The sequence below is a fragment of the Pristis pectinata genome, chromosome 11, assembly GCF_009764475.1.
Source record: "Pristis pectinata isolate sPriPec2 chromosome 11, sPriPec2.1.pri, whole genome shotgun sequence".
In the NCBI taxonomy this organism is placed as follows: domain Eukaryota; kingdom Metazoa; phylum Chordata; class Chondrichthyes; order Rhinopristiformes; family Pristidae; genus Pristis; species Pristis pectinata.
In genome coordinates, this window is record NC_067415.1 from 35,411,031 (window position 1) to 35,425,047 (window position 14,017).

Here is a 14,017-nt window from a genome sequence, read left to right on the forward strand (position 1 = left end):
TGTATAAGAAAATCCAATCAGTTCCCACTACAGATTTCCAGAAGCTCAAACCAAAAGATACTGAACCATGGTGTTTTCATTGATCTTGTCTCCTCTTCCTTAAAGGCAAGTAGTGTCCTGCAAATGGCCCTCAGCAGGTTTTTCAACAAAAATTAAATATTAAAATCTGGTGAATTTCAGAAACAGACAGGAACACATGAACATTAGTCAGCTCAGCCAGCAAACTACACAAGCAGTTTACAGCCTTTCATACTGGGTATACATTTTTTACTCAATTAACTGCATGTCACTCAATTAACATATTAGCATGTTCCTCTGTTTCACATGACATTTCATCTCCTGCCTGCTGATATGATTTCTTCTGAATGTACTGAAATAGTTGCACTTACAATAAACACTTGGAATAAATCTTCACTGCTGTGAAATTTATCCCCTCGGGACACATTTACTGGTTTTCATTTTAAGATGAAGTCAATTTAAACACATTAGTACTGTAGCATAAACAGAACACTTCTGACTGACTGCGTATTCGACAATCGATAGGAGACAGCAAGCTGACAGGTTTCTGTTTCTATTCTTTCAAGGAATTCACAGTGATTCACCTATGACAGGACTGTTTACAAAAACTGGTTTATCTGAACAATATCACAATGTTCTACCCTCACACAGTTCTCCATTTACTTCAGACCATCAGGATTGACCTCATACCTTGGCAAATGAGAGAGAAAGAAAAATAGCGTGGCACTCATTTCAGCACCACCATATTAAAGTGGCCATAAAAATAAGCTACTTTACCAATGATGGGACATATTCTATTTTCCAGAAGGTACCCACGATTCTTTTTTAAATTATCCAATTTAATAACCTGTTAGATATCAGTGTAATAGTTGCACTCAGAATAAACACATCACAATACACTATAAAAAATGCAAAGGATAATATGTGTCAACTTAGTCACATTGATATGCAAATATTTGAAAAAATTAATTTGCAAATATACTGGAAAAAACTTGTAACCTTTGATACGTACTTCAATGACTGGAACACCAGTCAAAGACTCAGAATTACAACTCAAACCTCTTTTGCATATAATTTAAAAGAAAAAAAATCTTCTTTCACCTTTGGTACTGAAGTTTGATCTAATTTTCATCCCATTTGAAGGGGAACTTGCAATTACAGGACAGAATTAGTATATAATTGGGCACTGAATTTGTAATATTGACCCAGTAATATTGACATGGAAAACATTTGCAGGTAGTTGGTACAGCAAATGAAATACTCTGATGCAATAGGGGAAGTCATGCAAGATCATATGCTGATGTACAGTGTAGAAAATTCAAATTCATCATTTATACAACATTTCTCATAATCTCAGGTCATTTCAAAGACCTTTACAACCAATGAAGTGCATTTGAAATGTGTCAGCCAATTTCTACACAGCAAGCTCCTGAAAACAGGAATGTATTAACGATTAGATGATCTGTTTCTGAAATGCTGTTTGAGGGATAATTACCTTCTACTCTCAAAGAAAGCTCTTTTATTCTTTTGTGAAATAATGCCATGAGCACTTCAGCATCTCCCTGAAGGGCAGATAAAACCTTAATTTAACATCTCATCCAATGAATGTCTCCGGAGTGAGTCTTGAACCTACAACCTTCTGATTGAGAAGTTCCATTTCAGAGGAGACAGGGCTATCAACTAAGCCATGGGTAACAAATGGCCAAGAATTCCTCCATTTCCCCTATGCTGCTCATCTCAAGTTTACTCATGCAGCATTCTTACACTCATAACTTCCAGCAAAATGATAAACAACCTTCAAAAGAATGGCCTGGATATTCCACATCCACATGATTCTTCTAATAACTATTTTCCTGATCCTGAGACTTCATTAAGTCTGCAGGGTGATTTCAGCTGCCAGGAAGGTAGGAAGTATTGTGGAACTATAGTACTATAAGGATGTAAAAACAGTTATTAATGTGTCAGAGACAAACCAAAAAACAGCAAGTGGAAAATGACAGAACATCAAATGTTTTGACAATGGCATAAGGATTTCTTTAGTTTCTGTAGAGGTGATATTGGTTGCTATCAAGGCAAGAGGAAAGGCTACTTAAGACAGGCCAAGAATATAGTGGTATGGATGGTCTGATGGGAGATGGGGCAGGTTATAGCTGCTGGGCCATCCACCCTATAAACAAAAGTATAGAGTCAAAATTCAGCAAGTTTCAGGTGAACCTGACCTGTTTCTCTACCTCACTCTCTTCTTTTTTGGTCTTCTGACCTTATGTGGCCTCATGTCAAATCCTACATGCCTCACTATGTTGAAGGTGCTATACAAATACAAGTTGTTTTCAATTCAATGATCTTGCAAAGTTGGCCCAAGATGTAAAGGCATCAAGTACAGCACAAGTGAAACAAAGGACTGTAGATGCTGGAGCCTAGATGAAAAACACAATGATGCTGGAGGAACTCAGCAGGCCAGGCAGCATCCGTGGAGAAAAGCAGGTGGTCAATGTTTTGGGTCAGGACCCTTCTTCAGGACTGTAGGAAGTATAGGACTTGAGTCCTGAAGAAGGGTCCTGACCCAAAACGTTGACCGCCTGCATTCCTCCACGGATGCTGCCTGGCCTGCTGAGTTCCTCCAGCATCATCGTATTTTTCAAGGTCCAGTACAAGTTGGAATAATGCTTGAAGCATCTTCACATCATTCTCTTCCTCAGAGCACAGGAGTATTGGAATTCCAAGGGTTACAGCCCTACAATCACAATAGATTTCTGTTCCTATCTTATATTCTAATTAATGGCTCAGTTTGGAGAAATGATATTGTGGGCTAAGAGAAGTGACTTCCAATTTTGTCAGGTCTCTAGGTTAGCTGAATTCAGTAAGATAAAGCCTCGATCATGCCTCTGGGACACTGCTATGACTTTATAGTAAGGTGTTTTTTATGGGTCCAAAGGCAGATGATGGAAAGAATGGGAGGGAATTGCAGGGAGTCAGAGATGGGGGGGGGGGGGGGGGGGGGGGAGGTGGTGATAGGCATATTGAAAGGTGGAAAGAGAGGAAAATACCAGGACTGCAACTCCATATTTCCTACTTCATCAACAAGGAAGAGTGCATTTAGGGCTGGCCAGTGTGGATTACAATGAAATCACACTTTAAAAAAATAGCAGTGTTCAATCTGTAGGGTAGGCTTGCAGCAGGAGGCCTGATTCTCTCTATTTTCAAGATGAAATTGGATCACCCAAATTAGGGCAGAGTTTTAAAAGGACATCTGGGCTAATGTCTAAACAAAGGATATCTTGACAAAACCTTGACCTATTTTATGCCATAACCAGAGGAGTGACTGACCCTTTGAAGGGGCAGAGCAGAGGGATACTTACCTGTGCGGTTCTGGAAGAACATAATGTTGACATCATATCAGAAATGATTTAAAAGGTAAATATTCCCTGCACGCCATTTCATAATCTAAAAGCTGAAATGAACTACATCGAAGGCTTTAACAACTTTTTTGGTACTCATGCATAATTTTGTTTCAGATGCAAGGAAACAACAGAAAACAATTTCAAGGAACTAATGAATGACACCTAGCAAACTCAGGAACCTCTGTAAACTGGCCATTTGTGTACAAAACAGACAATATTAGATGTATGTAAATTGAGCATATTCAGCAAACTGAGTAAGCAGCCTCTGTACTAATGTTGACCTAAACTACATCTAGGTTACGCTGGATTATAGTGGTGAAGGTACTGTGCTGCTGAATTCTTCACCTCATCTAACCTGCTGTGGAAGGGACACGTAGAACTGAAGCACAATCACAGACGGCAGGATACACTGCAAAGGCACATATCCCAAGGCCTCTACTACAGGCTATGAGTATGTTGGGGGAATTGGCTGCTGGCTCACTGGGGCCTTTAAAAAGGATACAAATTCAACTTCTCGGATGTCAGCACTGCTGGGCCCAAGAGGACTGCAGGAGTTTAGAAAAAAGATAATGGATTTATACCCTCAAGAGAAATAAAATAGAACTGAAAACACCACTCCTTTTCCTGTTTACAGTACCTTTTAACTACATTAGAAGCAAAGCAGGGATTCTTCAAATTGTTTGAAGGACATTGAAGAACTCCACACCAATAATTGGATAGATAGAACACACCTATTTGTGCATGTATTTTATGAGATGTTTTTGATAAACTGTCGCCAGTCATTACAGGCTATCAAAGACAGACATTATTCATTCACCAGATGAATTTGCAATATTTCCTGCAATGTATGTGTTGGCTCAAAGATCCGACTGGGAACCACACTTTAGAAAATGCTGTAAACTGCTTGGAATGAAAACATCTACTTCAGAGCACATCAGGGATGCAGGAAATATAAGGCAGCTTGAATCATCTTGTCTGTCTCCCCTTCTTCCCTGCTGAGAATCGATTTCTACTCTGAGATGCCATGAAGTGGGAAATAATATAATGCAATTTCACATTCAGTTCCAGCCCCTCTCAGCGAATGACTAAAGTGCAACGTCTCACATCAAGGGCGATCGATTGCACATAGAGCAGCCCTTAGGGACTCCGCGCCTTACTGAGCAGCTCTCAGACAGCTGAGCACTCAGCTGAGCTCCAGGCCTACAAACGTATTCTTCACATCTTGCATCTATAAAGTGAGAAAAGTAGTCTCCAAGCACTTCACAAAAGCAGCTAAATACTGAGCCATGAAGAGGTGAGGTGGAGGGAGGGTGATCAAAAACCTGAACTGAAGAAAATCAGATACAAGCTTAAAAATGTGAGAAGACAGAGAGTTGTGGGATAAAGTGCCTTTCACACCCGTAGGATGACCCAAAGCATCTCTTTGTCAACAAATTAGCTTTGAGTTGCATAGATTTTTGACAAGAACTCACAAACAGCAAATGAGATTAAGAACTCGTCAAACTACTTTGGTGAAATAAAAAGAGAAATTGCTGGGAACACTCAGCGAGTCAAGCAGCATGTGCAGAAAGCAAAACAGTTTCAGGCTGAAGACCGAAGTAACTACATTGGTGATGTTAAGTGAGGGATGAGTACTGGTCAGGTAACTGGGAGATGTTTCCTGATCTTCATCATAGTAGTTGTGTATGATCTTTTGCAGGAAAATAACACCTCAGTTTTATTTATAATCTAAAAGATGGCAGCTCCAACAATGTGACACATCATCGGCACTACAGTGAGGTGTCAGGCTGATTTATGTGGTGAATTTAAATATTCCACAATTTACTAGCTTACAATCCAGTTCTAACATCAAGACATGTTGTCAAGGAAGGGTAAGACACAGGAATGAAAGCAATTTAAAATTTCATACCTGCCTGGTCAAAACACTAACATTGCCAATTTAACCCATTTGTACTGATTGCCTACAATACCATTGTACTGGTCCACTTTCATCTCTCATAACATACCACATTACAGAGTTGATTAAGGCTGTCTTGGTACTGTGAGGAGACCAGAACCAGACTATGGGCTGTAAAAAAGATGAGCATAGCATTTGGAGATGGTAATGAATTCAAGAACCTTAGAAAACAATAGTTAAAGTTTGAGTAACTCTTAGACATGGGTCATTGGTTTTTTTAGGGTTGAAGTAATCCTGAGATTTCAAAAGGGTGAGGACAGATTCTGAGGGAAGAGAGCTAATAAAAGCAATAAGCATTTGGGCCAGGAGAGGAGGCTGAGTAGGTCAGAACTTGAGCAAAGGTTTCTTCAAATGCTTGTCATGATAAAATATTTAAAAGAAGATTTTTATGGTGTTGATAATAATTGTGAAAAATAATATGTGTACTCACTTAAAAAAATACAAACTAGGGAGAAAAAGGGACAGAAAGCAGTGGGTTCAAGTTAAGATTCTAATGATACATTAACAATGTGCCAAATTATACAGTATGGGTCATCTTTTCACTTAGTTGCTCAGCTGAGAATGATACTTTCACTACTTTGTTGTGACATGAACTCCACATGTATGGCCAGTGGAGGATGCTAAGAGATTTTCTTTTGTTGAAGACCAGGGGTATGATTTCTTACCAAATTTAAATGTGCTCAGTATCTTTCCCAGCATTTTGGAGCAGATGTTTTAATATACATCTGTGATTATTTTCTAACGCATACATCATCTAAGAGAACAAACAACACAAAGCTGGATCAAGGTTTAATGCTGGCATCAATATTGTTCTTCATGTGTCTCCCTCCCTATACAGTGAGCTAAGAAACAACTTTTCCAATATTAACATTTTGAAGCCAGGATCAGACCTACTTTTCAAAACTCCAGGGAGAAGCAGTGGTACAATTAGGTTCAGAACACAAAATGTACACCTGCTGAGGCTGTTCTTTGTCATTGCTCTTTATTCTTCATGTCATAATATTTTTGCATCTTTGTTAATGCGCAGCTCCAAAATACGGACTCAATCAAAACCAAACTTGGGCTGGTGCAGTGAGAGCTATTCAATTTCACGTGAGGGTTTAATAAACTCCTGAGCAAGAAGTGAAAAGTAATTGCTTGATTAATTACCTTTAAAAAGATGGCCAACATAAACATTTTTTTTCTTTGTTCTTTCTAAACTGTATGCTCCACCTAACGAAGCAGCTGGATGCAGCTACAGATTTCACTGGCACAATAGGATGGGTGCGCCCTACATACTCACACAGCTGTAGGGTTCCTTCCCAAGCATGGAAATAACCTCATCAACACAATTCCAGCAAGATTTATACTGATGGTGCTCTTCAGAAGACAGAATGAAGTGACCAGTGTCACGTGAAAAGCATATATGCATGCAGAAAATAGGTTGAAGATAACAAAACACAGACTACTGCTTGATCCTCATTCACAACTATTCATATGTACAAAGTATTCCCTTGATTTGATATCTGTACAGTTTGTTCTAGTCCAGCTCACACCACAATTTAGCAAAATCAAAATACAGATAAAAACAACTGTTTACTGGCTTCCTTATTCCATCCACTTTTTGATTAAACAATCTGACAAATTAATCACTAAAATATGAAAAACATTTAACCAGCCTGTTTTACCCGTAAAAATAGTCATATTTCTGAGGGGATTTCACAAAGCTGTGTATAAACTATAGCAAATGTCCCATTTGCTATGTTAGAAATACTTTCCCTGATGATTTTGGACTGTTGAAAGGCTGAATGCAATTGCCTGCAGTTATCAAGCAAAGAAACTTCATAACTCACACAGGAGAGGAGAAAATCATTTACCTAAAGTGGCCACATTCATTGTAGTCAGGCAGTAACCTTGGATAATAGCCTTTTACACATTCTGTGGTATTTCTGCTCTGTTGCCACTTTAAAAAGCTTATCTTTTAAGGCATGAGGCAACATCTCAGAAATGTGCACCACACAACTCAAAGGTCCTCCCACCACCCCCCCCCCCCCACCCACCCATCTGAGGTTCTCCTACGGTTAACAATTAATTGTTCAAAGCGGAGATGTACTGAAGTCTAATGGAAAAAATAATAAATTATACTTTTGTATATCAACACTCAGGAAAAGAAACTCCTCAGTTCTGTTTCCCTTCCATGATTTTCACAACAAAATACTGATGGATATAAAAACACAATGACAAATCAACTGTTTAGATTAATGAAAAAGGTCAGTTTTATAACATTCAGTGCAACTAAGGAACTGGGTTGTCAAGAGCATTCAGAACATTATCAGAACGGGGACCTTTCCTCACACTATAAACCCTTGTGCTTTATTACAATCCTGTCCGACAACCCTGGCCCACAGCAGCTACTCCAACACTGAATAAGCACACAATTGCCTGAGTTCTAGAAACAAAGGCTGGTTCGAAGGGCAACTCACTGCATTTATTTCCTCACCCAGGCATCTCCGTACGGTCTTGGTTGGGTAATCTCAGCCGTGAAACAAAGACAGACCAGAAACATAGCTCAATCTTGTGACTGCTAAAAGTGTTAGTGACTGAAAAGAAGACCAGCTTGAGGTTTGCTGTAAAGTGTTGATCCAACTTGACCCCACTATCATGGTCATGCTGACATGCAATAAATCATGCATAAATGTTATAAAATAAGATATGTCAAGTTGATTGATTTTTGGGCCCAATTGTCACACTAATCAGGTGGGAATAATAGCTGCTCTTTGTTCTCCAAAGTGCTTCACTGAAAACATTTTGATATAGATTACCTATGGTATTATACACATCTTTGCATTAAAATAAACCAACAGAAATTAACCAGAGCCAACAAACACAACCAGGCCCAAAAAATGTAGCCAGAACATAGAAACATAGTCAGAAGATAGACCATATCCTAGCAATATATCAAAGCTATAAATTACAGCCACAAACTATCATTTAACTGTAATAACACCTTATTTTTAACATCAATCTTCAGAAGGAGGAAGTTAATTTTGCAGTGTATATAGACTGTTCTGGCAAAACCAGTTAGAAAAAGTGTGTTTCTTGAAAATCAAACACATAACGCCCGATCTTCACCAAGAGGGTGGTCCGGAGGACCAGCCAGAAACAGCTATTTCAATCAGCTGGTTTTAGCAAATCCTGGCAGTTTTACATTTGGCTTGCAACCACATGCATGTAAACCACAACAGCTGCACTAGTATGGATATTGCATAATTTAAATGCAGCTTCAATGTCTCGGAATGTTTTCTGAGGGCTGAATTGAGCACGCAGCAGGAAATAAAGAATTAAGGGAGAAAGGTTGAAGGCAGTGGAGAGAGATAAGTAATTAGAACCAGGGTACAGTTAGCAAGCAGAGGTGATTTTCCAACAGATTCACAAAAGGAATTATAATTAAGGAATTGAACTGCAATAATATTAGTCAGAGCAAAAGAGGGTCTGGGCTGGAGAACATTACCCCAACACAGTGCATCAGGGTCACAGAGGAATTTTAAAAGGAGCATAAAATCCTGAAACCAGTTTGCTAGGGCACAGGTTGTAACTTGGCTGCATTGAGGTAGGGTGGGAGAAGCTGATGGTGTGCGAACTAAGTGTAGGCAGAGACACCACATAAAAGAGATAGACATTAACTGATGTTACTTGAAGGATTGAAGTGGAGAGTCGGGTGAGAAAAACACCCAAGTCTAAGAATGTGTGGAAGATGGTTTCATCAGGTGAAGTAGGGGGTCATAAGTGGGCAATGCTAAGGAGGTGGAAGGATATCTTGAAGGAAGCTTGGATAAGAGTTTAAACCACAACCCTGAGGTAAACATCAGTAAATCCGGATATGACACCACAACCAGAGATATAAATGCAACCAAAAATGTAAACATGTCCAGAATTATAAATCAACATAATGGTGCAGTAGATTAGTGTGCCCAGCACATGGCCACAGATCCTCACAACCAATAATTTGTCAGTTTCAATATTTCTTAGATTGATAGGCACCACAGCACTCCCGCAAAGTTCACATCCTTCTCTTTATGGAGGGTGAGGGAAATGCAACCTGTGTTATTTTTGCCTCCTAATGACCAGAATGGAGATGAGATTGTTCAACCACTTATTGTTTGCAGTTATTAAATAAAAAAGATGGCTTGGAGAAAAAATATTCAAAAATAGTAAATTGCATACCCAATTAAAACAAGCGCAAAAACATAAACCTCTATCTCACTTTCTCAACACAGTACAGTTCTGACAGTGCAAATTCAGCTGTTAAAATTGAATCTGCAATTACATTGAAATAAAGCAAGGTTACGTGGGAAGAGGCCATTTAATGATTTGAGAAGAGGAAATAGTTTTGATTCTGTCTTTTTTCCCCTCAAGGGAAACCACAAGCTCTCCTCCCAAGTGTTCACTAATGCTCATTCCCAAGCTATGTGTTAGCAAATCTTGCCTGTGCATTCAGATAAGTAAGCTAGAAGGGAGCATTTAACAGAATGTTTAAAAGTCCATTTTTAAATAACTTATTTTATCCCATTCTTGCAAGTTCTCAAAATGCACCAAAACTGTTACAAATTACTGAGCAGACTTGATTCAAAAACAGGGTTCTTTCATTTCCAGCACCCATCTGTTAGGTCAGTCAGATATTTAAAGGAACCAGTAAGAAAGCATAAAATTTGCCCAGAAGCACAGATTTTACCATCACAGTAGACCATTGTGCTTTGCAGGGACATTTAAAGTAAGTCCTATGGTTGGAAAGAAATCTACGCTGCTGGCACTCTTTGATTATAAACAGAAAGATCTCTGTTCGAAGTCGTCAGGTTAATTCAAAAGCCTTCTTGATATGTATGGAGTCTGGAAAATTACAAATTCTCCTTTTGTTTGTGTTAAAATCTATGACTAATAGACCTTAAATGCTCACTTTTTCCTGTACAAAATACTGCACTCCTAAAGAATTGTTAGGAGTTTGGCAATGAATTGCTGAACTTGCTTATAACAGTGCTCAGGTATCAAACCATGTCCAGTGATTAAAGACACTGTTAAAAATGAGATGTAAATGTGCTTAAAGCTGACCTTGAAAGCTTCGCCATGTTGACACCTCGTTGCTAAATATAGGTGGAGCTGCAGGTGGCATGGTCTTCCAAACCTCTCATTGGATCAGAGTTAAGATGCAGGCTTGATGGTAATGGTGGAAAGAGGAAAATGGCAGGTATGAGGTTACAGAGTGCCCCTTGCAGATGTGCAATTTTGTACTGTCAGATCTGTTCCAAACCCATCTTATTTAGCACAGTGAAAGTTCCACACAACATGATGGAGTGTGTCCTCGATGCATAGGGATTTTGCCTCTATAATGTCACTCACTGGAGCAGCGGAGGCTGAAGCATGATCTGTTGGAGGTGTAAAAAATTATGAGGGGCATAGATAGGGTGGACAAACAAATATCTTTTTCCCCATTATTGAGCGATCCAATACCAGAGGACATGCATTTAAGGTGAGAGGGGGTAGGTTCAGAACAGACATGAGGGGTACTTTTTTTTTAAACCGAGAGAGTGGTGGATGCCTGGAATGCGTTGCCTGATAGGGTGGTGGAGGCAAACTCATTGGGAACTTTTAAGAGGGGCTTGGATGGGCACATGAATGAGAGGAAAATAGAGGGATATGGGCATTCTGTAGGTAGGAGGGAATAGCTATGTCGTCACAACATTGTGGGCTGAAGGGCCAGTTCTGTGCTGTACTGTTTTATGTTCTAACAACACCAGCATGGATTAATGCAGTTGCAACAAACATATCAACTATGAGATGGTAGTTTTTTCCTTTGTGTGTAGGCCCATTCTGACTGTTATATTTGTCAGCCCTCCATCCGTGGTGGTGCTAATGACCTAGTCTTGGTCATGTAACCTGCCTAGTGTCAAGCCAGTCTATCCAACTATATGTGCCAAGTGGGGTGTACATTCTGAAAATATATTTGGGTTGTGGTTGGGTAACATATGAAAAAAAAAATTAGGACTCAGGGTCAGGTTCAGATTGTCTTTGGGCGGGACAGGTTTTAATTTTATAGCTGAGGAGACCTCCACCTCAGAGGACATTCTGTGCTTTGCTGCATTCATTACTTCTTCCTTGTAGCAATCAGTACGGAGTCTTGATTTGACGGCTTGGAGAGGTCAGTACATGGTCATCAGCAGAGGTTTCCTTGTCAGTGTTTACTTATTACCAGGAAAATTTGGAGGTACAGAGTAAATTTAGAGGACTCAGGGGAACTTCCTCCTCACTGTATACCATAGTGCTGCCAGTGGGAGAAGACATACCCATGGAGGATAGAAACATAGAAAAACTACAGCACAATTCAAGCCCTTCAGCCCACAAAGCTGTGCCAAACATGCCCCTACCCTAGAAATTACTAGGCTTACCCATAGCCTTCTATTTTATTCAGCTCCATGTACCGATCTAACAATCTCTTGAAAGACCCTAATGTATCAGCCTCCACCACAATTTCCAGCAGCCCATTCCACGCTCTCACCACTCTCTGAGTAAAAAACTTACCCCTGACATCTCCTCTATCCCTACTCTCCAGCACCTTAAACCTATGTCCTCTTGTGGCCACCATTTCAGCCCTGGGGAAAAGCCTCTGTATCTACCCGATCAATACCTCTCATCATCTTATACACCTCTATCAGGTCCCCCCTCATCCTCCATCGCTCCAAGGAGAAAAGGCCGAGATCCCTCAACCTGCTTTCATAAGGCATGCTCCGCATTCCAGGCAGCATCCTTGTAAATCTCCTCTGCACCCTTTCTATGGCTTCCACATCCTTCCTGTAGTGAGGTGACCAGAACTGAGCACAGTACTCCAAGTGGGGTCTGACCAGAGACCTGTATAGCTGCAACAATACCTCTCGGCTCCTAAATTCAATTCCCCGATTGATGAAGGACAATACAATACCATATGCTTTCTTAACCACAGAGTCAACCTGCGCAGCCGCTTTGAGCGTCCTATAGACTCGGATCCCAAGATCCCTCTGATCCTCCACACTGCCAAGAGTTCTACCATTAATACTATATTCTGCCATCATATTTGACCTACCAAAATGAACCACGTCACACTTATCTGGGTTGAACTGCATCTGCCACTTCTCAGCCCAACTTTGTATCCTATCTATGTCCCTCTGCAACCTCTGACAGCCCTCCAAACTATCCACATCACCCCCAACCTTTGTGTCATCTGGAAACTTACTAACCCACCCCTCCACTTCCTCATCCAGGTTGTTTATATAAATCACAAAGAGCAAGGGTCCCAGTACAGATCCCTGAGGTACACCAATGGTCACCGACCTCCACGCAGAATACGACCCTTCAACAACCACTCTTTGCCTTCTGTGGGCCAGCCAGTTCTGGATCCACACTGCAATGTCCCCTTGGATCCCATGCCTCCTTACTTTCTCAATAAGCCTTGCATGGGGTACCTTATCAAACACCTTGTTGAAATCCATATACACTACATCTACTGCTCTCCCTTCATCAATTTGTCTAGTCCCATCCTCAAAAAATTCAATCAGGCTCGTAAGGCAGGACCTGCCCTTGACAAAGCCACGCTGACTATTCCTAATCATATTATACCTCTCCAAATGTTCATAAATCCTGCCAGGATGATGCATGGTTGGGGCGGTTGGCTGAGAATTATGATTCCGGGGGCACAGCATGACAGGCTGCTGTTCTCCCAATGCTGTCTTGACTGAGAAAGCTTATTCAAGGTAATCGAGCTGTGGATGCCTTCATTGGCTATGAATCGAATGCCCAGGTCAATGTTGGGTAAATTGTCCAGTTTTGTTCCTCTTGGTGTTTTTTGTGATGGGTGTGGTACCAGCCTGAGTAGTTTGCCAAATCCTCTCTGGAGCAGCTAAGAATCAGGCACATGCTTCGAGTCTGAAGTTCCACATAGAGCAGACCACGTACTAGCACCAGGTTTCTTTCTTGAGGAGCAACTATGAACCAAATGAATCTTTGAAATAGTCCAATTGTTTTGTAACAACCACTACTGATACTAGCTTTTTATTCTAATTTATTTAACTGATAACTTAAATTCCCCAAATGCCATGGTGATCTTGGATAATTCAACTATGGTTCCAGATTACTAATCCAGTAACATAACAGCTATGCTACTATCCTCTGAAATGATGGGTTCATATGATGGGAATGTTTGTCGTCTTCTCCTTGCATAAGTTAGGAAAATTCCAAGGAGTAGCCACAGCCAAAATGGCATCACAAATGTAAGAATAAAGGAGCTATTTCCTGCAAACCATCTCCTATTTACATCTGGTTAGGGTTTTGGCAACCATCTTCTTTCAAAACTTGGAATCAGATAGAGCAAAACTTGCTCATTGCAACAGAAGACTATTGCTTGACAACAACAGGGTCACAAAAACCTAAGAACAGCTGGAAATAATCAGAGATAGGGCTTGACTCTTCCAGCATTAAAAATTTCAGCCATGTTGATGCAGAGACTGAGCTTTCATGAAAAAACTAAACAGCTACAGTGTAGATTTTCATCTCCATTTGCATCATTACAAAATAATATTGAACATCCTTCAATAATGAAAATAAACAGAAACAGCTCGGATTTTAGGAAATTGTAGGG

The 14,017-nt window shown here is 40.2% G+C and overlaps 1 protein-coding gene across 1 annotated transcript in view; it reads right to left on the reverse strand.

The window, feature by feature from the left end:
- Positions 1–14,017, reverse strand: part of LOC127575971 (E3 ubiquitin-protein ligase SH3RF3-like) — a 243,699-nt gene that overhangs the window by 135,064 nt on the left and 94,618 nt on the right. The window lies entirely within an intron of this gene.